The following is a 23,232-nucleotide window of genomic DNA, read 5'->3' as shown; positions in this document are numbered from 1 at the left end:
CCCCAAGAGTCAACAGAGAGACTATTTATTTCTTGAAAATAGTTGTAAAAATATACGAGAAAGCGAAAGCTGGCTGTGCACGGAGCCCAAGGAGTCTCCTAAGCCAACAGCTATCAATCCTTCTTTAAAGCAATGGAACACATTTTGTTAAATAAAAGTTTGCTCAGCACTCCAATACAGAAGGCAGACAGGATTAAAGCTGCTTTCAGACCTGAGGGAGCACATATCAAGCCTTGTCGGACAGACACCGGGGGTCTTCCCTAATGAAGGGTTAGCATGGATGAGAGCAAGACAGCCATCTAACCTACTGTGAGCAGGCAGCAAAGGGGACCAGTAAGTTTCTCAGAACTAGAAGGAATCCTTGGAAACACCCATGGAAGGGCTTCACCAGGACCCTTGGGAGGTCAGGCCTTGAGTGTTATAGACTGCTTTACATCTGGATCACTGTTCCTGGTCTCCTGAGATGTGCAGAATCCTGGCCACAGGTTCCCATCACTAGGAATTCTGTTATGCCTTCTCTGCCAAGCCTTGCCTGCGATGATGGGATGCTTTTCTTGAGTCCAAATTAGTCCTTCCTCCTGTAAGTTGCTTCTGTGAGATATGTTGTCAATGATGAAAAGTAACAGCTATAGTTACCCACCAAAATGCGTAGCTTATTACTTGAAGCATTCAATTCTTTTATTGGGTTGGTCCTCGTTTGCCTTCTGCTACTGTGAAAAGATACTGATCAAAAACAACTGGGGAGGAAAGAGTTAACTTCACTTTCTAGCTCACAGTCCATCATAGAGGGCAGCTAAGACAGGAGCTCAAGGCAGGAACCTGGAGGCAGGAACTGAAGCCATGGAGGAACAGCACACCTTTTTGACTTGCCCCTCATGGCTTGTTCAGCCTGCTTTCTTCTACCTCCCAGGACCATGTGCCCAGAGATGGTTCCATCCTCCTACATCAATCATTAACCAAGAAAATGACCCACAGACTCGCCCAGAGGCCAATCTGATGGAGGCAGTTTCTCAGTTGAGATTCTCTCTTCCCAAGGTGATTGATTGTTTTGTTTTTGTCAACTTTAAGTTGATAAAAGTCTAATCAGCTCTTTGTCTATGAAATTCAGAGTAAGGAGCCTCATCAGATACTTCTTTTCTCTCTCTCTAAAAAACATATTTTCTATTGATTCTTTGTGAATTTCATGCCATGCAGCCCAACCCCACTCATTTCTCAGAACTTCTGTATCTGTCCTCCACTCTTGTAACCTCCCCCCTAAGAAAAATAATAATAAAAATCCCACCGTGGAAACTGTGTGTGTCACAGTGTGTGTTCCACAGTGTACCCTTTTGGCCAATAGATTTACTTGTAAATGCTCACTGTAATGAGCTTGGTTCAATGCCCCTGGATCCTGCTACGCCATTAATACTGGGCCTCCAACGAGACTCCTCTCAGATATCCTCCCCATGGAGACTCTTCTCAGATATCCTTATCAAATACTTCTAAAGAGAAGGACTCCACCAAACAGTCTCTAAATTTCTATCGCCATCCAAAGACAGGTTCAAATAGAAAAGCTACCTCCTTAGAGGGAGTCTACTCGCTACTTGTTTCTGTTTGGGTGAATGCTCAGTCCTTACAGGCACATCTAGAATGCCTGTAACTCACATCCATACACAGGATTGATCATAAACTATCCCAGATGCCAGCTTCTTTATTTAGAATTTAATTCATTCCCTACAACCTATTTATTTTTGTATTATCAGCAGAAACCAGGGAAGTAACTGTTTCCAATTCCCATACTTCTTCTATTTAGTAATAGTCAGCCACACAAGTAACACCAAGCCAATCACATCATCCTTTTTAAAGACTTACTTCTTTTTTTTTTGAGACAGTGTTTCTCTATGTAGCCTTGGATAGCCTGAAACTCATATGTTGAGCAGGCTGGCCTCGAACTCACAGAGATCTGCTACATTTGTGTAACAAATGCTGGGATTAAAGGTGTATGCTACCACTGCATGCCTTTTAGTTAAGTTTTACTCTTATTTATGTGCATATGCTACAGTGTAGGTGCTAGCAGAGACCTGAAGAGGATGTCAGATCTCCTGGATCTGGAGTTACAGGTGGTTGTGAGTTTCCTGATGTAATTGCTGGGAATCAAACTCCAGACCTCTGGAAGAGCAGCAAGTGTTATTAATGACTAAGTCATCTCTCCAGCCTATATATTATCCATTTACAAGGAAAATGCTTGTCCCCCATTCTTATTTTCCCTTTATCACTGCTGGAAGGATGTAATAACCAGAGACCCTCTCCTGGGGTGCAGGTGTGGGGGCCAAGTCTGGCAGGGACAGGCCATCAGATTCCTGCTCATCTTTAAACTCTTATCTGTGAGGAAAACGAATTTCTATCTTGTTTAAATCACCATATATGTTATTATGGCATGTGAATAGTATATGTGTTTGTGTGTGCTCATGTGTGTGAGATACATGTACGTATGTGTGCATGTGCATGTCAGGGGTCAATGTAAGGTGTCCTCTTTTACCTTGACTTTTGAGACAGAGTCTGTCATTGAATCTGGAGCTCATTCACTTGGCTAAATTTGAAGGCTAGCGAGCTTCTGGGATCTGCTGGTCTCTGTGCCTGCAGTGCTAGGGTTCTGGACATGTACTGCCTCTTTGTATATGTGCACTGGAGACCTGAACTCAGGTTCTCATACTTGCAGAGCAATCGCTTTACCAACTGAGCTACCGCGGGCGTCTAAGTCACTGTATGTCTGATTGCTTTACTGTAGCAGCTTAACTGTTATATAGTCACATAACCTATGTGTGGATCAAAGATGACTATATTCTTATGCACTTCTCTCAATAGGAGGTGGGAGTCAACATTCTTTCCCTGTAAGTGCGGGCTTGGGGATTGCTCTGGCTGGCTTCTGGGCCCATGCCTTATGACATTGGCTGACTCCATTTTCTGTCTCTTGTCATGGTGTCTTCAGGAACCTCAAGCTATTGTTCCAAGTGTGACTTTCCGAAACCACCATTTGAAGGACACCATGTGAGGGCAGTTCCAACCTTCTAGACACTCCTCCAAGCCTACAGACACAAAAGATGCTCTATGATCAGCCTGTTAGTTGAGTATCATAAATAGCCTGACTGATAGCTCCTGAAGAGTGAGAGGAATTCATCCAGTTCACATGGGGGGGGGGACAATGTGTTACACTACTCTTCTGAACTGTGGCCTCAAGAGAAACCATTGTTGACATAATTAAAAATGGCAGAATTGGGACTAGGTGGTGTTACATACCTTTAATCCAGCACTCTGGCTGCAGAGGCAGGCACATCTCTGTGAGTTCGAGGCCAGCCTGGTCTACAAAGTGTGTGCAGGACAATCAGGGCTCTGCTACACAGAGAAGCCCTGCTACAAACAAACAAACAAACAAACAAACAAACAAACAAACAAAGGCAGGATGGAAAGATGCTTGTGCCTTAGCACTGGGCAGCCTCAGAAAGCACCTGCACCAACCTTAGAATCATCTGACCTTCTATTCATTCAGTGAGACAGTACGAGTCCATATTGTCTAAGCCGCTTTTGCTTTTTCTGCTATTTGTGCCATTTAAGCATTCCAACAAATACAACCAACTACCTTTTATCTTTCAAGAGGTTTTTGTGACAGGGACAAGAAGTTGTGGGTGGGTTTAAGGCCGCACTATGACTTCTTTAATGAAGTTACTAGCAGAGAATGGTGTCCCTGGCTATCATCATTAGGCAGCCCTCTGAGGTCCCCTGGGATTCGATGCACAGTCTGCAGTTACTCTAGCCTGGAGGTTAACAGCAGGGCTTTCCATGGTTGGGCTCCTCTGACTTTTCTGTTTCCTAGAATGGAGGAAGCTAGCATGGTCCTCAGGGTAGCTAAGATCATTACTAGTTTCAGATGTAGGGGAATCTGTAAACCCACAAGGGTTTTGTGTTTTGTTTTGTTTTCTGTTTTTTAACTTTTAGTGGTTTTAAAAACAGAAGCACCCACAGGAAGCCTCTGAGCTCTACAGTAGAATCAGGATCCTCCATTCTAGCAATGAGCTGGTTGTGAGGTAAACCATCTGTCTAGGAAGTCACATTTCTGTTCAGAAGTGTTTCCTTTTCTAGGGTCAATGAGCAGGAGAGAATCTGCATTACCTCTACTTCTACATGGGTAACAAATAGGAGTCTTACAACAGTTCTCCCATTGCAAGGTTTGGTCTGCCTAGGGATTGAGCCCTGTGGGTGGAGAACTGAAGCTGAGAATTTTCTACCAAGACAAGATGGAAGAAAGAACTAAAACCAATCAATCAACTAACCAACCAACCAACCAACCAACCAACTAACCAACAAACCAACCACAAAAATCAAGGTCAGGATTAAATCATCATCATCAGCAGCAGCAACAACAACAACAACAACAACAACAACACAAGATCAACAGTATGAAGCCACACATCAAACCAGAGTCAGAGAAACTTCTTAAAGAAGATTGTGAGGACAGACCCAGTGAAGGATAGGAAAGAAACCACATATGCATTGGCAATAGTATACTGTTTTCTTGTGTGCACACATGGGTCTGATGGATAACCTTTAGCAGCTGACATCTGACGGCAGACAACACTGGTATAGCTGGTTCACTTAAAACATTTGAGGGAGGATGTGTTTAGTTATATCCAAGATGCAGTCTATTGCATCTTACTCAGAAAAACAGTGTTCACCCAATGGATCAGGGCGTGACCTGTTAACTAATTATTGTATTTATTTCAATATTTCTTGTATGACAGCTAGTCAATTACTTGGCTGTTTCCCCATCTGGATCAAAAGACCTTTGAGGATAGACTTTATTATTCTTTCATAGTATATACCAGAATGCTTTGCACATATAAAGTACTCAATAAACATTTTGATTAATAGCCACTGTCAATCTTTTGGGTTGTTTTTTTTCTGTTAACATTAATAAATGGATTAATGATGGTTTTCATGGTGTATTTTTTTCTCTAAATGATATAATCTAAAAAGAGACATGTCACCAAGGGGCAAAAATTAAAGCTTAGGTAGAAGAGTTTAACATATTTAAGGAGCCATGGGGAGAGAGACAAGAGATGTGAAGCTGCGTGGTCCTCTGATTTAGCTCAGCTTTCAGATTTTCTTCTGAAAACCGCCCAAGGCTTTTCCTACACACAGTATTTTCTGGCTGTATATTTTTTTCTAATAGTGAAAACACCATTTGGCCAGTGAGTTTCATTTATTAATGAAACATAATTAGGCCCCATTTTGAAAGGAGGAACAAAGGCCGTTTTGTCCTTCTCTGAAGCTTGGTTCAACCGGGTCATGGTGATTGTCAGCATCTCTGTTTTCAGGCTACATAGATTTGGATGCTTCAGCAAGACAACTGGGGGGACAGTTGGTCAACTTCCCACTCCCTGGAGCCCCTGAAAGCAGACCTCCCAAGCTCTGGAGTCTGTGTTCACTGATCATAAATACAGGCCTATGGTTTTGCATCCCACTTGGCAAGGAGAGTGTGGTAGGTTCACTGCCAATTCTGTCATTTCTCAGGGCCCAGAGCTATCTTGTGATGGCTCACAAATCAAGCTCACATGCTGGCCTTCCAGAATGGGAGCTCTTTCTTCAAAAGCTATTACCACTTCCTCACCGATTAGCTGTTGCTTCTGAAAAACATTCAAAAGACTATGAAAATATGGACCTCTCATGCAAATATAATTAGAGGATAATAGAGAAAGACAAATGAACAACACTGGGAAACACAGCACTGCCTTCTGTTCACTGAAGGTTGACACTGCTAACAACTCCATATTCACTACTGAAATCCTTGTAACAGCCTTGTTATGTAATCTGAAAGCTGCATATGGCAGGTGATGTCAGGTGTCAAGTCACATGGTCAAAGTCACATAGGCAAATTAGTGGTGGATCCTGTATGAAAATTTATGTCTGATTCTATATATGAAATATGGAAAGGTATTAAGTTACCTTCATGGAATACCGTATATACCTTCTTACATACTAGTTGACTAAAATGCTCAGTAACATGCCTGATACTCCACAGTGAAATGTTAAATATGTTGACTGAGACAATGAGATTAATGTATTCTATTTAGCCAATAACTGATGAAAAATTATGTGTGTATAGTATATATATATAACACAAAACAGAAGGCTCAGAGTAGTAATGAAGTCCTTTTAACTTCCATGAAACAGAACTGCCAAGCCAATTTGATTTATTCTCTGTGAAAAACTTGATCTTAATGGAGATTATTTCAAGAATGCAAAAATAACTAGGAAAAGATTAACATTCTAACACTAACATCAGGTTAGGCAATCCATTAGTAGCATAGCAAACATTGCAAAGAGAAATCCTTCAATTAAAATAACTTACTGGCTTAACTTAAATAGACCTATTTTAAATCATTTATTAACAATGGAATTAAAAATTTCACTTCCAAAATGTAGGCAGAACAAATATAAATATCATTACAACTTTGTATTGCAAAACCGTAAAGAATAACTATCAGAAAAGAAGATTTGAAAATCAGTACCATTGCTATATGCAATATATTATCATACATTATAGTTGTTTTGTATGTTATAGTGTTTGAAATCAAGTTGACATATACCTTGAGTTACCTGGGAAGAGTGAACTTGAGCTGAAGAATCAGATTAGATTGGCCTATGGCCATGTGTATGAAGCATTTTCTTTTCTTTTTCTTTCTTTCTTCTTTTTGGTTTTCCGAGACAGGGTTTCTCTGTGTAGCCCTGACTGTCCTGGAACTCACTCTGTATACCAGGCTGGTCTCAAAATCAGAAATCTGCCTGGAGGCATTTTCTTAATTGCTATACTGCAGCCTACTGCAGGTGATACCATTCCTGGACAGGTGGGCCTGGGGTGTATAAGAAAAGTAGCTGAGCAAGCCAGCAAGCAGCGTTCATGTCTCCATGGCCTTGGCTTCAGTTCCTGCCTCCATATTCCTGCCTTGAGCTCCTGCCCTGGCTTCCCTTCATGATGGGCTGTGAGCTTTAAGCCAAATAAATTCTTTCCTCTCTAAGTTGCTTTTGATTTTAGTGTTTATACAGCAGCAGAAAAGCTAAGTAGGGCAACAGAGTAAACACATATAGTAACAGAAGAATACAAAGTTTTAAGAATGCATATAGTGACTTAAGAATTAGGGAGAGAATAGGTTTTTAAATCAAAATCTCCACTTTTAAAAGAATTCAACATTTTAATGTTGGTTATACAAGCAAAATGTCAAGAGTATAAAAAAGAATATTTGGGAAAACCTTCTCCAAGTGAGGAATTTCTAAATTCGGGGAGAATAGAACACACAGGTGCTATGAAGGAGAAAGGGGGGGTATGGGGAAGGGGTGTTATCTGGATATGAGAGGGGGAGGGCAATATGGAAAGAGAAGTAGGAATGAGGGATACAAGAATTCTAAGGGTGACTAAAAAAGCCACAAGGAAACTTCTTAAATTTACTTAGACTTACCTAAGTACAGGGGTATATACTTACAAGTGACTTAAATGAAGTATGCAGCTTGGAATAATAATGCATCCCCACAAGAGCCATAGACAATCTAACAAAAGCTCCATTTTCAGGCATGGGAAACCTCCCCTTTGAATTGTTGATCTGGAGAGTCCAAAAGACTCCACTAACAATAAAAACGATTGCTGTTGTCCTTGGATACCTTCCAGAACTTGAAGGTAAGACCCAAATGCTGAAGACACCTAACAGTTTGGACCCAGGACTTGGAGGAATCAGGAAGCTTCTCTGAGGACTAGCTTTCCTAGTGCAGAAAGTGCTGTGCAAGGAAGAAAAGTCCTTCCCAGAGTAGAGCCCACAAACGACAGCAATTACCACCATGTCAAGATATACTCAAGGGTGCACAGTGGTACTTATATCTTGGAGGTAACCAACAGCCTTCTAATTGGACTAAAGGCCCACTCAGCCGGAGAGAATTCATGCTTGGTCCTGTAAACCTAGCCAACTAGCCATGGCTGGTGAGGTCAGGTACCCCAGAAGAGAACTCATTACTGCCACTTTCCCAAACCATTATAATTCCCAACCGCATTCTAAATATAATATATCCACTGATAAGTGGAGCTCTCAGCTGTCACCAAAGAAGCTTAATTTGCAACAAACAGAAAGATTTACAGTAATCCACAAATGGTTACAATTCAGAGACCAACTAACTGTCAGGGGTCCATCCATCCCAGTTGATATATCTATAACCCAAAACCCCTACGCCTAAGACTCATTAACTAAGAACCAGAGGCTATTCCTGTGAGATAGTATCTTCTATATATGACAGTGAGTTGCACACATGGAATCTTAACACCATGGCCATCTGAATAAGACCAGCACAGCGACAACAGTAGTGGACGTGCCACTGTAGATGGGAGAAATCTCACAAGACCCCATCTGTAGATGGAGACTACGGCAAAAAGACAGGGAGAATATGTCTCTAGGGGCAAGCCCCCTGATAGATTTCCAATCTCAAGTGGTCTGCTCTAAAGACAAATACGTGCAAACAACATGAAATGAACTCAGCAGGTTGTATTTCTATACTTATATCCATGAATATATGTGTACACATAATAACTATTATAATGTTATAATAAATTATTATTACAATTTAATTATTAGTGATACTAATTAAAGAATAAGAGGTCACAGATTTGAGAGGGAGTGGACACTGAGGGAGTTGGGGGCGAGAGGGGAAGCGGTGGAACTGATATCCACACAGTGCTCACAGATCACGTTCTCAAAAAAGAGGAAAGCATTATTTGAGATAATTCCCTAGGAGGGGAATGCTAGGCCTGCAAATGTCATGGATTACAAAGCACAGATAATTAAAATAGCAAGGTGTTGGTGCAGAACCCGAAGTATAGAGCACCAGGTCAATCGGAACACTGAGATAACCCCATTTTTATATGACAATTTGATAGATGGGGCAAAATGAGTATGTCATCAATTTAAAAATTGTCTATTGCCTAAAATTGTACCAGCCATGCCCAGATGAATCAGAGTTAGACCCATTTTAAAAACTCCATAGACCAACTAAAGGAAAAGAAAATCCAAATTGTATAAGATAATGAACCATGATGAAGTTATATCAATTATAAAAAACAACTGACTTAATTATGACATTTTAAATTATATGTATGTATGTATGTATGTATGTATGTATGTATGTATGTATGAATGATGTATGTATTTACTGAGTGTGTGAGTGTGGGCATGTACATGTTATAGGATGTGAATAGAAGTCAGAGGACAGCTTTCTCAACGTTGGCCATGTTGAGGCAGGGCCTTTCTTGGTTTTGCTGTTGCAATGCTGCTCCATGCTAGCTGGCTCACAAGTTTCTGGGAGGTTCTTCTGTCTGCGTCTCCCTGTTCATCTAGGAGTTCTTGGTTTACAGATGTGTACCATTGGATATGGCTCTTTCTGTGAATTCTCAGGATTGAATTTGGGTCACTAGGTTTACTTGGTGAATGCCTTTACATTTAAACCACTTCCTTGGCCCTACTGTGACATTTTCATATGATCACAGTTTGATCATGGTTAACTCCTCATGGCCTTGTCTCATCTGCCCCTCCTGCTGGTTCCCTTGTGATTTTTTTTTTTTTTGTGGCTTAAAGTAATAGAATTTCTTTAACAATGGAAGAGATAAATGAGACTCAATTGAGTAGCATTTAATATACTTCAATCATAAAAATATAAGAAATGAAAAGGAACATATTGAGAAATACTTGCCTTTAGGTGGTATAATCAATACATATAAGATACTTGCTAAATCAGAAATATGCTTATCACTAGGAAAAACTCATATATATGAGGACTATAGTGGTTAGTTGTTTGTCAATTGATACAAGCTAGAGTCATCTGGGAAAAGGAAACCTTTGTTGAAGAATTACTTCTATCATTCTGGCCTATAGACAAGTCTGAACATTTTCTTGATTAATGATTGATGTGAAAGGGCCCAGCCTACTGTGTGTAGTGCCATCCCTGGGGAGGTGGTTCTAGGTTATATAAGAAATCAGGCTAAGCAAGCCATGGAGAACAAGCCAGTCAGCAGCACTCCTCCTTGGCCAAGTTCTTGCCTTAGCTTCCTTCAGTGATACACTGTAGACTATAGCTGAAATAGCCTCCTCTCCTCTCATTGCTTTTGTTTAGTGTTTTTATCACAGCAACAGAAAGGAAACTGCAGGCTGGAGAGGTGGCTCAGTGGTTAAGAGCACTTGCTGTAGGCCCAGAGGACCAGGGTTTGATTCCTGGAACCCACAAGACAGCTCAAAAATCATCTGTAATCTCCAGTTCTAGGAAATTCACTTACGGACTTTGCATGTATGTACTTGCTGCACAGACATACATTCAGACAAATATGCATACATACAGGCACACATACATATAAAATAATTAAATATTTACAAAGTAATTAAGAAAAGAAAGCAAACCAGGACAAGAAGTGTTCCACGTAGCATTACTTCCTTAAGCCTTTCCTTCTTGTTATTTTCAGGCAGTGCCTTAGGCAGTTCAGGCTTATCTTACACTCACTGTGTAGAACTCCTGGTCCTCTGCCCTCACTTTCCCAGTGCTGTTATTACAGAGGTGCGCCAATGCCTTCTTTACATAGCATTAGTTTTAAAAGCATAGAGGAAATCTTTTTTTATTGGATAGTTTATTCATTTACAATACAGATGTCATCCCCTTTCCCCATTTCCCCTCCCTAGAACCCTCTATTCTATACCCTCTCTTCCTTTATGCTTTTATATCATTTTGATTACATGCATGTATTAAAGTCAATTCTAGGTTGAGAGTCTAGGAATACAATAGATGCAAATAGTCGAGAAACAAGCAATACAATAAACACAATAGTCAAAGAAAAAGCAAGGCATTAAACCTAGTTACGTGAACACTCCTGTGATCACTGTTTCTAAGGGCTTATCAGGATGACCAAAGTATCTGAGTCTACTTCCCTATCCTAGCCCAAGATCATTTTCATGTCTGAAGCCTACTTCCTTGTTCTAGCCTAAAATTTAGATTCCTGTCTGAAATGACTTCTTTGTTCTGGCCTAATATTTAGATTACTGCCTGAGATTACTTCTTTGTTGTAGCCTATGATTTAGACTCCTACCTGAAATTACTTCTTTGTTCTAGTCTAATGTCAGATTTCTGCTTGAAGCCTACTTCCTTGTCCTTGACTAATGTCATATTCCTGCCAAGCAGCCCATTTCCTTGTCCTTGGTCCGTGTCAGATTCTTGCCAAGCAGCCCCAAAGGCTCTCCACCTCTCTTCCCTTTTTATTTCGTTAACAAGACTGAGCCTGTCTTAGATCATTCTGACAAGAATACCTTCCTTACCCATCACGAAATATGCATTATCAAAGGCATAGGTCTTAGGTTGGTAAGGTTCTGTGCAGAATCTTACCCATCCTTGACTTGTCAGCCTGTTAATTTAATAACTCTGTCTAGGGGTCCATTTTCAGGTTTAAGCCATGTACTTTGGCTGCCAACATGTTGATGTTGTTAAAGATAAGCTTTAACATAGTGGGCAGGTATTCCCAAGACAAGAAGGGCTAGCCTGACCAAGCTATATGTGCCATTCCTGAAGTTTGTCCAAAATGGAAATCCTGAGCTTAGGGCATAGATAATTTTATTGGCATTATCTGCAGCATCAAAGGTCAAGAGAGCAGCATTCTTTAAATTCATAATCTCACTATGCAAAGTTAACACACCCAGAGAGGTGTTAGGATTATGCCAAATATCCTACAGGTGTCTTTAAACTTTTTTTCTAATTATAATGACAATCATTGTGAACTTGAAAAGTAACACTACTCCAGTGATATTTGTTATGACACTTGGGATAGCTCCTAACTCTTGAACCCTGAACCTCCTTCAGATAATTTGAATGGGTTATAGAGCATCATTTGTTGTTCCAGATACCTATATAAATCCTTTTGTATACTCAATACATTAGTAATTTTTTTTTGCTAAATGGTTAACAAAAATAGTTGTTTTAACTCCTTGTGTCAATGCTATTGCTGAAGTGCTAGCAATTAATGGAATTAAAGCTGTTACGCCAGCAATAATCAAGCCTGCTACCCTCTTGCTTCTGCTTAAAGTCTAACTTACTTTTTCCAGCACTTTCAAGCTTTTTTTTTTTCAAAGAATCAAAGTTTTCTAATACTCAGGGCAGTGAGACGAAAGCTGGTTGATAGACTCCCATAACAGACATGCCAGATTTCAACACACTAACATAATTGGAAATTATACAGTCAATGTAACTTATAATAAATGCTGTAGAAGAGACAAAACCAATTTTAGCTTGACAATTAAAAGAGCTTTAAAACATGCACTAACCCTTGTATGAAATCCAGATCCTGTCCCAACATTATCTCTTGCTATCCTAACATCATAGCAAGCTACAGCTAGCTTCCAAATATGTCTCTGACAAAGTCCAGATCCAGTCTTCCAAAGGTAGACTGTTATTTCCCATATTAGATTGACTTCTAGACCAGCACATGATTGAATCCTAATAGCTGGGCACCTTTAAGAAGAAGAGAGCTCCAGGGTTCCAGCTTTTGTGAATCATCACTCATACTAGAGTAGATCCTTGAATCCTTCATGCTCCTGCAAGAACCTCCTTACCCATACTCAACTAAATGGCCTTAATAAACTCATTGGTTGACCAAGTTGGGCTTTAGTAGAGTTAGTCTGTTGTTGGTTCCTTAACTGAGGTGAGCAGATACTTGTTCACATCTCCCTTGGAACAGCATTGCACAATACAAATGAATCTCAGCCATTACACACCATCACCCACCTTCTGTCATAATTTCATTCTGTATAATCACTAAGCACTGTTATCAGTCACTGTCCTTGGGCATGAAGTGTTGGTACAAAAGGATCCTTGTGGACTCAAAATCTGTATGATGCCAAACTTGCATGATATTGGATTTCCTGTCCTCTAGGAATAGGAGAAATGAAATTCTTTTATTAACTCTCCAGTCTGTGGTGTTCTGCAATAGCAACATAAAACAAACTAAGACAAGTCCTCCCCAAATGGGTTCTCAGTCTACAAACTCCTTGTTGAAAATCTTTCTTGGAAGCCTGACTTGAGAACACAGGAAAGAAGACCTGATTGAACTGAGGGAGTCTGCCCCAGAGCTGTGTACATTCCTCACCATTGGTCCCCATGGAAGCTTCAGCAAGAAACTCATATACACAGCTCTAGGAAAAGCAGCCACATGAGAATTTTAGACAGGAAGTAACTCAATCAGACATGCAGGAGTTCAAGCTTTGGGAGAATTTAGAAGACTGATATTATCCAAAGATAGACATATATTTGTACTCGTGAAAAACCCTGAATTTCTTTTTCTTTCTTTCTTTCTTTCTTTCTTTCTTTCTTTCTTTCTTTCTTTTTTTTTTTTTTTTTTTTGTTTTTTTTTTTTTTTTTTGGTTTTTCGATACAGGGTTTCTCTGTATAGCCCTGGCTGTCCTAGAACTCACTCTGTAGACCAGGCTGGCCTCGAACTCAGAAATCCACCTGCTTCTGCCTCCGAAGTGCTGGGATTAAAGGCATGTGCCACCACCGCCCGGCAAACCCTGGATTTCTGATATCATTTCTTTGTACCCGAGTTGCTAAACATTATGGATTTTGTACTCACTAGATTCCACTGCTGGGATGATTGTTCTAATTTTTGAAAAGTAGAGAGGAAAAATCCCGTACATTAATGTCTCCCCTGACACCAGGGAACCGATATTAATGTGTCAAGTGATATTGTGTGCTCAATTTGTTCTTTTAAGTTGATGCATAAAAATCTCTGGGCTGAAGCAGTGTATCTTATGTAGATTTACAGACCCTGCCTGGGCAGCAAGGGACTTGTAGGTCCTCTCTGAAGCATGAATATCGTTTTCGAGCAAGTAGGTGTGACTCAAATTACCTGTGTATGTATTGGCTGAGAGCAGGCTGACACTTAGTTCACAAATTTATTTTCCAAGGCTCCATCTGCTACCTTCCTTCTGGGTGACTCCTGTGTGATGTGGCATCTGGTACAATGGCTTTTGGGATGGACATCTTGATGTATGATAATCATCTCCTAAGGACATTTGCACTCACATTTCTCTTTCAGGAGATGAAATATGAAGATGTCTTTCAACAAAACAGGTGCTGCTTCTTCTTGCCAGATCCCGCCTTGGGCGTTGAAAGCACCCCCACCTAACAATGGGCCTCAGCAAGTGCCAGCAGCCAGGTCTGTGTGTGGGGCTGATGGAGCCAAAGCAAATATCTTGCTACAGAGGCGATTAGATGATATGAAATGTCAGAATCTCAATGAATTACCCTCTGAGGTTTCATAAAATAGAAACATGGTCGCGTTTCTATTATTGCTGTGTCAACAATAACAAAACCCCATCTCTTTTTTTGTCTGCTTCTTTGCAGAGAAATGTAATAAATGGCATTTGATTTTGGAATATATTTAAGGAAGAATTTGAGACGAAAGCAGATCAGTTTGCTAAATTTGGGCATCATGGACCCTGGTGGGGGGGGATGAAGATTTTAGGGGACCTGAGTGTTTTCTTCAGTTTGCTTCCTGTAGCCTGGCATTTACCTTTGTTTTTCTTCCGTGGTGAAGGGTGAATTGAGGAGATTACTGATAGGTGCTTTCAGGATCCACACAGCAGAGAATAACAGCACATTCCTTCCAGATGGATCCACTAAGTGTAGCATCAATACCTTTGTTTCACTTTGCCCAGCAAAACCAGTGACATAAGCTCATGATGAGATGGCCTTAGAAGCCATGTTAAAGGGGAGGTTACCCTCTGAGACGTAAATGGGTTCTGTAATGGATGATAGTGACCACCTGCAGAAGCCATGGTAAATGAAGGGAGGTTTTCCTGAGGGTCAAGTGCCAAGAATAGGAGGAGGAGTGGCTTTCAGAGTGGGCCGTGCTGAGTGGCTTGGAAAGCAGAGTCAGGGGGACAGACTTAGATGTAGTGTGGAGGGGTCGGGATCACAGCTCTGCAGTAAGTGAACCCAACATTTCCAGCTTTCCTTCCTTCCACAGTTTCATTCATGGATTTACTGAGCTCTGCCGCCATTATGTGCTGAGCTGGGCATGAAGTGGTGTGCGGTGAACACATGGAAAGACATGCGTGTTCTCGGAAGCTACTTGGTGTAAAAAAGCCAAGCCCAGGAAGATACAGGACAGTTTCATGAAGCAAAGACTATGAAGAGAGCACAGAGGGTGGTGGGGGTAGGGGAGGGCTTTGGGAGGCAAGGATGTACAGCAATAGCTCTCCAGTAGGCACTGTGGTCTGGAATGCAGTGCTGTGGGGAGCTTCTCCTACCCTAGTGGGGATACATGCTGATGAGAGACCCAGGGAAGGATGCGCTAGAGAGTGGACCAGAGTGTGCTGGTCTTTAGTAAGATCTGCTCTTGTAAAGGATGAAAACAACATACATGTGTTACTCTTCTGGGAGAATAGAGAGTCTGACTGACTACCTGGGACCCTGTTCCAAGTCTCCTCCTCCTCTTCCTTCCCCTCCTTCCTTTTCCTCCTCCTCCTCCTCCTCTTCCTCCCTCTTTCTTCCCCTCATCTTCCTTCTCCTCTTCCTCCTCCCCTTTCCCCTTTTCTCTTCTTCCCTTCCCCCTTTCTTCTTTTCGCTTCTTTCTCCATTATCATGTACTTCTTCCTTTTGAGACAGGCTCCCATGTATCACAGGATACCCTCTGAATTGCTACAAAGCCAAGGATAACCTTGAGCTGGTTCTCCTGATTGCATCCCAGCTGCTGGGATTAGAGATGTGCTTGGTTTACAATAGTTCTGGGAACCAAACTCGGGGCTTCATGTGAGCTAGGCAAAGCAAGCATTCTACCAATGGGTCTCCTGCCCTGTTGTTACTATTGTTGTGTTTGATATTCTGGGAGGCCCCTCTGAAATCCTGATGGGTGTTTCTCAGTGATATTTTGAAAGGGGCAACAACTTTGACTCATGTTTTGTTCAATCATGAGCATTCAATCAGGACACTCAATTTAGAATTAATTAAATCCACATTAGAATCTAATATTGCCTGAGAATGATATTAAGGGGAAACTCAGCCTATCTTGAATGATGAGTTTTTGAGCAAGTCTACATAATCAAGAATTTATTCATTTTGTAGATAAAGGAATACTATCATAGCTTAATTATAAGAGATGAACAAAATAGATTAGACAAAAATATAACTTCTTCATCATCTCATTCTGGATTCAGAGTGCTAACCATTACACCATGGAACCATATTCACCACCTCTTTCTCAAAGTGAAATTTGTTTCTTTTCCTTACTTGGCAGGTACCTGCTATTAAAGCCATAGGTTAAGAACTGATATCTTCTCCTTCTAATAATCACCATTGCTTATTGAACATTATGTATATGTATTCAGTTGTATACATTTTCTTATTTAAATTTCAAACAAGTAATATAGAATTAGCTGTTTGCTTTTTTTTAGATGGGGTTTCGTTATGTAGCACTGGATGGTCTGAAACTTATTAAATACAGACCAGGCCTCAAATTCACAGAGATCCACCTGCCTCTGCCTCATAAGTGCTGAAATTAAAGTTGCCCACCACCACACCCAATGGATAGTTAGCCTTGTTTATTACCCCCATTCATAGATGAGAAAACAGAGGCCCCGAGAGGGTAAGTAACTTGTTAAAGCTATTTGAATGATGAGTGACTGAGAAGGAATCAAATAGGGTATTTTGGACCCTGTTTCAAAAAGGAGACAGAGAAGGAGCAGAAGAGGATAAAGAGGGAAAGGAAAAGGAGGAAGAAGAAGGAGAAATATCATGCTCAAATAGGAATCAAATAGGGTATTTTGGACCCTGTTTCAAAAAGGAGACAGAGAAGGAGCAGAAGAGGATAAAGAGGGAAAGGAAAAGGAGGAGGAAGAAGGGGAGATATCATGCTCTTATTTGTGGCTTTGGTAGAAATGAAATGATGGTAAAAGACTTTCCAATATCTCCCTTGTTTTCTCCTTCCACAAAAATTAGCAACTCCCCACGGTACTGAGTGGTACAAGATGCTGCAGTCTTAATTTCAAATAAGCCAGCACTGCTGGAGCCAGCAGCCCGCAGGGCTAAGGCCACTCATGACCCCTTTGCACACATGATGTTTTTGTTGTTGTCACTGTTGTTTTGCTTTTTAAATGAAACTTTAGATGTATAGGTGTATAAAACTGGGGGCCAGGAAGATGGCTCCATTTGTAAAGTGCTTGCCTCACAAGCTTGAGGACCTGAGTTCCGATCCCCAAAACCTATGAGAAAAGCCAGGCATGGCTGTCCACTGTCTTCTATTTGTCATACATGCCTGTCCCTGCATCCACTCCTGGACCCCAACCCACACCCTCACATAAAGAAAAAATATTAAGTGTGAAAATTAAACATTTCCTAATAATAAGTCAAGACATTTATTTAAAACAATTCTTTGATATATATGTATATATATGCATATATATAATTTTTAACATTTATTGAAGATGAAAATAAATTTATATAATCATGAGAAGTGCTTGTTTATTTCTATATAAAGATTAAGTCTTGGTGGACTATAATAATATTGTAGGTCATTGAATACCTTAATTTTTTTCAGAATTGATGATATTTTGATTTTATGATGGTCATTTCTGAGAACATTGCTTTGCATAAACATATAGTACAAAATGCCAAACGCATGTTTAGGGCCATTTCAGCAATTGTTGGAAATTCCGCCCCATCCCAAGCTCAAGTTCATTTAATGATTATTTTAAAGTGAAACTCGAGTCAGCAACTCAAGTAGTAATTAAAAAAATCAAATGTTCTAAAAAGTCCAAACATTCTTACACAGTATGATTTACTAATTTAATGTTTACATGCTGAGGAACGACGGTAGGAAAATATTGAAGGTCTTTGCTTCACATAATGAAACGGTTACATTTTTGTAGGAGCAGAAAACTATGTACACACTGTAAAAGCACTGCAGACCACAGTGTGTGGAAGTCTCTAATCCAAGGGTGTTTCAGGATGTGTTCATTGGTGCTGGGTGCCTTGAGGGCATGTGCAGTGCAAAGTGCATGCATAGCAAGGCTGCAAACTGTGGCCTGCAGTTCTAGTATCCACCACCAGAGGCATGCAGGATTCCCACGGAGCATCTGATTTTGAAGGTGGCTGCATGTTCAGAAACCTTTCATGGTTGCAAATCAAAAATATTTTAACATGTATTTTTTTAAACTACGTATGTCAGCATATGCATTTGACTATATGCAGGTATCTGCAGAAGCCAGTTGTGTCTGAGCCTCCTGGAGCTGGAGTCACAAGTAGTCAGATAAGAGCTACTGTGTAGGCATTGGATCTCCCAGAACTATAATTACAGACAGTTGGAAGTTGCTATGTGAGTACTGGGAATTGAACCCAGGACGTCTGGAAGGGCAGCCAGTGCTCTTAATACCTGAGTCATTTCTCCAGACCTATCTTGCCATTCTTAAGCCTCTCTTCTATTCAGTTATGAAATTCCATATGTGAGGTAGTGGCCACAATTTAAGTAGCTGCGCTTTAGGGTGTGAGATATGAACTTGAATGCTCTGTTCAATAGAACTGAGTATGGATGATGAGTAGAGGAATCCACAGGGTGTGGATGGAGCATGGAAGGCTGGACGAAGGGGGTTTCTTGAGCTGTGTGACAGATGGCGGAAACATTTAAAGAAAAGAGAAGAACATATACAGCCACAAGGCATGCCCTCTCTGAGCAGGGACTGAAGGAAATTTGAAGCAGACAGGGTCATGGACACATATGAACAAGTGGAGAGAACAAGTGGAGGAACAAGTGTACAAGCAGCACAGGAAGCTGAACCAGGGTCTCATGCATTCAGGGTAAGCCCTTTACCATTGAGCTACAGCTCCAGGAGTGCTGCAGATATGGACAGGCCAGACCAGAAAGAAGCCTGTGGGCAAAGCCAAGAAACTTGGGTCTTGTGCTATGAGCCAGAGGTTATCCACTGAGGGTTCACTTGCTTGGAAGGGTTCACAAGCTTACAGCTGGACTCTGAATCACATAGCTCAGCCCAGTGAACCCTCAAATCCAGCCTGGTCACACACAGAAGCAGGACATAAAGGAGAGAGCTGCTACAGAATATAATGGGGGCACAGAGTAATTTAAGCTGGATGGCGACAGGCTCGGACTGGTGTTTAGGAAGCTCGCCGAGCAGCAGTAGGGAGTGTGGGCTGTGGTTAGGGAAAGGAAGTCAAGAGGCAGGGTGTGGGGAGAGGACAGAGGACAGGGGAGAGGACAGAGGACAGAGAGAGGACAGAGGACAGGGGAGAGGCAGGGGAGAGGGAGGAGGAATTCAAGTCGGGGTTTAGAACTATAATCTCCTGGAATGGATGAAATAGAGTGGTCGGGGGAAACTTCTGGGGTCTGGGCTGGACACTGAAGAAAGGAATTTTTGTACAAAGCAATGTAACCATGAAGGTACCAGACAGATGACATTATTCACTCCATTGAAAGGTGCACAAGAGCTGACACATTATTTCTCTAACAAAGTACAGAAGGAACAAAACCACTTTCAGACACCCCTGACCTTCCAGACAAAGCTGGGAGCTGGCAACTCCTTTCTGCATTCCTGACTCCAGCATGTGGCTAGTACTCAGGGTTGAAGCAAACCCCTTTTTCCCCCTCAAATTAAAGTAAGAGGCTGTGTCATGAGATTTTTATATTGTAGAAGCCAGATTCAGTGTGAGAGCAGAAACAAAATTTGTTCTACCCTCAGGAACAACTTTCCCTCAGTTTCTGACTGTCATGTGGAATCTGCATGGATGTCTTATTTAAGTCAGTGAGAAAAATATAAATAAACAGAAGCATATTTCCTTTCCTGAGATTGAATTTTTAAAAAGTTAAGAGCAAATGCAATAAATTAATTAGTTAATACTTTTATTTCAAAATAATCTTTTTAAAATTTATTCAACTTTACTACAAGAAACTGTAGGGAGAGTTTTAAAGATTTATTTTTGCGTTTAGTTATGCATGTGTGTGTATGAGCAGGGGCATGCGTATGAATGTACGAGTGTTCAGAGGCCAGAAGCATCAGCATGTGGGAGCTGGAGCGGCAGGTGGCTGTGAGCCGCTCCACGGAGCTGCTGGAAGCTGAACTCAGGACCTCTGCAAGAGTATCGTATGCTCCTACTGGTTGAGCCGTCTCTCCAGCCCAAGAGATTGTTTCAAGTGGAGACTTGCCGAGCAAAGAAAGTAGAAATCCTTCAGCCACAGTGGCATTACCTTGGGAAGGATACAGAGCCCAGGGTCCCCGATAGAGTGATTATAGTGCAGCCATGACTAAGAATCATAAACTTGGATTCTATTGTCTCCCCTCCCCCCTTTATCTTCCCAATGACCCACTGTTCACTCAAAAGTGTATTGTTAAGTCTCCAAGCATTTGTGTAGTTTCTGTGGTTTTTCATGATGTTCAATTAATTGTATTTCATTGTTGTATGATATGTTTTAAGAAATTATTTTGATCTTTTTGTATTAGTTAGGGTTTGTCTTATGGTCTACAATGTGTCCAATTTAGCAGAGGGTTTCATGGACCACAGAGAGTTATGTGTATTTTCCTACCTGTTGGATAGAATATCATTTAAATATCTGTCAAATCTACTCCCTACCCCCCCAAAAAAACCCCTTCAACCCAAAAAAACCAACCAGATTGGAAGGTACTCTCTTTATAGAGAGATCTAAATTAAAATACAGAGATCTTGATTAAAATACAATAGACAGGCACAGTGGTGTGGGGTTGTCTCCTCGGCTAGGGAAGGCTCAGGTTGGAAGACTGCTTGAGCCCTGTAACTTGAGGCTCAAAAAGTGGGGGGTGGGGGTGGAGGTAGGGATGAGACAAGAGGAGAGGAAGAGAAATGGGGTGGCGGCGGTGCCGGTGGCAGTGGGTGGTAAGGTGGTGGTCATTGGGGAGATGGCTGTGTTGAAATCATGCTAGGTATACAAGCACAAAAACCTGAGTTCAGTTTCTTTGCAGACACTTGAAAAGCGAGTCATGGCAGCAAGTGCCTGTAAGTGGGGAACTGGAGACAAAGACCCCTGGAGCTTGCTAGCTGACTAGCCTAGCTGAATCCAAGTGTTCCGGGTTCAATGACAGAGACTGTCTCAAAAAGCAAGGTAGAAAGATCAAAGAAGACCCAACGCCATACTCTGGCTTCCATATACACACAGGAGCACTTGCATCCCATACAAAACATGCACACATATAAACACATGCACACACTGCAACACACACACACACACACACACACACACACACACACACACACACAGAGGACTAAAGAGACAAAAAAGACAATCCATAAAACTGAACATAGATTCACAGAGCACCTATTGTGTAGGGTCCTGGCCAATCAGCTTACAGGTGGATAATCTTCTAAAACTCAGTAAGGACAGGCCAGCATTTAATAAGCTTAAGATGGCTCAGTATTAAAACAACATAGAGTTTGCTCAGGTGAGCACAACCTCCCCTTGAGGTTGAAGATTTAAAAGCTGTCATGTGCACAGATATCTGAATGTGGATGGTCCTTTCGCTCTTTGGCTCAGTGGTGCACAGCCTACAGATACTCACAGGCATAAAGCTGTACTCCACACCTAAAAGGCAACTGGAGATTTCTAAAGGACAATCAGGACTGTGTGCAGTCTTTGTGCTATGCCCTAATTTTGAAGCTTGGCTTTATGTAAGATGGAAGGCTGGGTTATGTTTTAATTGTTGGCAAGATGAGGTCTGGGGAGCCAACAGTTACTCAAACTCTGAATTTGTAAGAGAACTGAGAGGCCAGGATGCTTACAATGCTATACTGCTTCCAGTAGTGCCCCTTTAAATAAAAAAAAATGAAAGAAAACTCAGTCAAAAGCAGCAGAGAAATGAGTTCGGCCAGGGGCTGACTTCCAAGGAAGCCAGACCTTGAGACCCTCTTGGTTACTTCTGAGGGTTCCCATCTTCTTTGCATTCATATCTCCTGTCAATTAAGTTGACGCCTATGAATTCCGGATTCGTCCCTTCCCGCGGCACTCTTAAAGTCCTAATGTCCCTGAGTCCTAGATAAGTCTCGTACTTCCAGGCATCAAAGGCAAAATGGGGCTGAGAGCTCCTGAAATGTCAGGAGTTGATACCAAATGTCCAAACACTGAACAGTTTGACTGCAGCCTCATTTGCAGAGCTTGAGTTGACAGCTGGGGAAAAGTAGGCATCGGTACTGGGAAATAAGGCCTATGTCACTGCCTTCTTAGTTAATATTTAATTCATCTTCATCTCACCAAGGAAATCAGTAAACATGTGTCTATCAAGTGCTTACTCTGTGGCCAGCCCTGAACTACATCCTCAGGGGGACCAGAGCTGGCGGGAGCACAGATTCTTTTCAATTCTTTACTCAAAAGTCTGGGAAGAGGCAGATTGCTGTGTACCGAACACAGGTTACTCAAACAGCTTGGAAAGTCATCCAGGAAGGAGTGTAAGCAGGTTCTTAGCAGTCTTCATATCTGCTGTACTTTGCTAGACGTGACAAGGCAGAAGGCAGCCATCAGAAATCAGGGCACAGGGACACATGGTGTCCTTCCTTTCCCCTTTCTCCTCAAACATTTCCTGAGATCCTCTTCCTTGCTCTGTAGTAGCTGCTTCACTGAGAAACATAATATGGTTGATTCATTTAAACTGTACAGTAGAACAGTCTTTATTAGTCATAGATTCATGTAACCATCAAAAAACCCGCTTACAATGTCTCGCTCAAGCCCAAGCCCCACGGCTTAGGCACCCCCATCTCTTCTCCCTTTCCCAAGCCCACTGCAAACTGACCTGTGTTTATAGATTTGCCTGTGATGGCCTTTCTAAGTTTCTATTTGTGTCATGCCTAAGGCCGGGCCTTAGCCAGCACTCTCCCCATTATCCACACCTTGTCTCAAGAGACTCTAAAACTAACTTGCAGGACACATCTTCTATCCTTCAAGGACTAACGTTTTTTTTTTTCCTCCTAAAAATGAAAGGGATGGGATTCAGGCACCTTTCTACTTGAAAGAATCAACTTTGAAATCCAGTCCTAAATAGAGGCGGGAAGCAAATGGTAAAGAGTTGGGGAAGCAAGACCTTTGGAGAGCTCTTGTTAGCACAGTGTGTCATTCTGCTGGGGCCCCTTTTAGCAATATGCATTCCCTTGGATCAAGAACTTCCA

The 23,232-nt window shown here is 41.5% G+C and overlaps 1 protein-coding gene across 1 annotated transcript in view; it reads right to left on the bottom strand.

Annotated features, from left to right (window-relative positions):
- Spon1 (spondin 1) overlaps nt 1-23,232 on the bottom strand; it is a 274,956-nt gene that overhangs the window by 46,296 nt on the left and 205,428 nt on the right. The gene's annotated exons all lie outside the window — the stretch shown is intronic.

Source organism: Grammomys surdaster, unplaced genomic scaffold (assembly GCF_004785775.1).
Source record: "Grammomys surdaster isolate TR1022 unplaced genomic scaffold, NIH_TR_1.0 184, whole genome shotgun sequence".
NCBI lineage: Eukaryota > Metazoa > Chordata > Mammalia > Rodentia > Muridae > Grammomys > Grammomys surdaster.
Note: the sequence above shows the minus strand (reverse complement) of the source record. Positions and strands in the feature narration are given on the sequence as shown.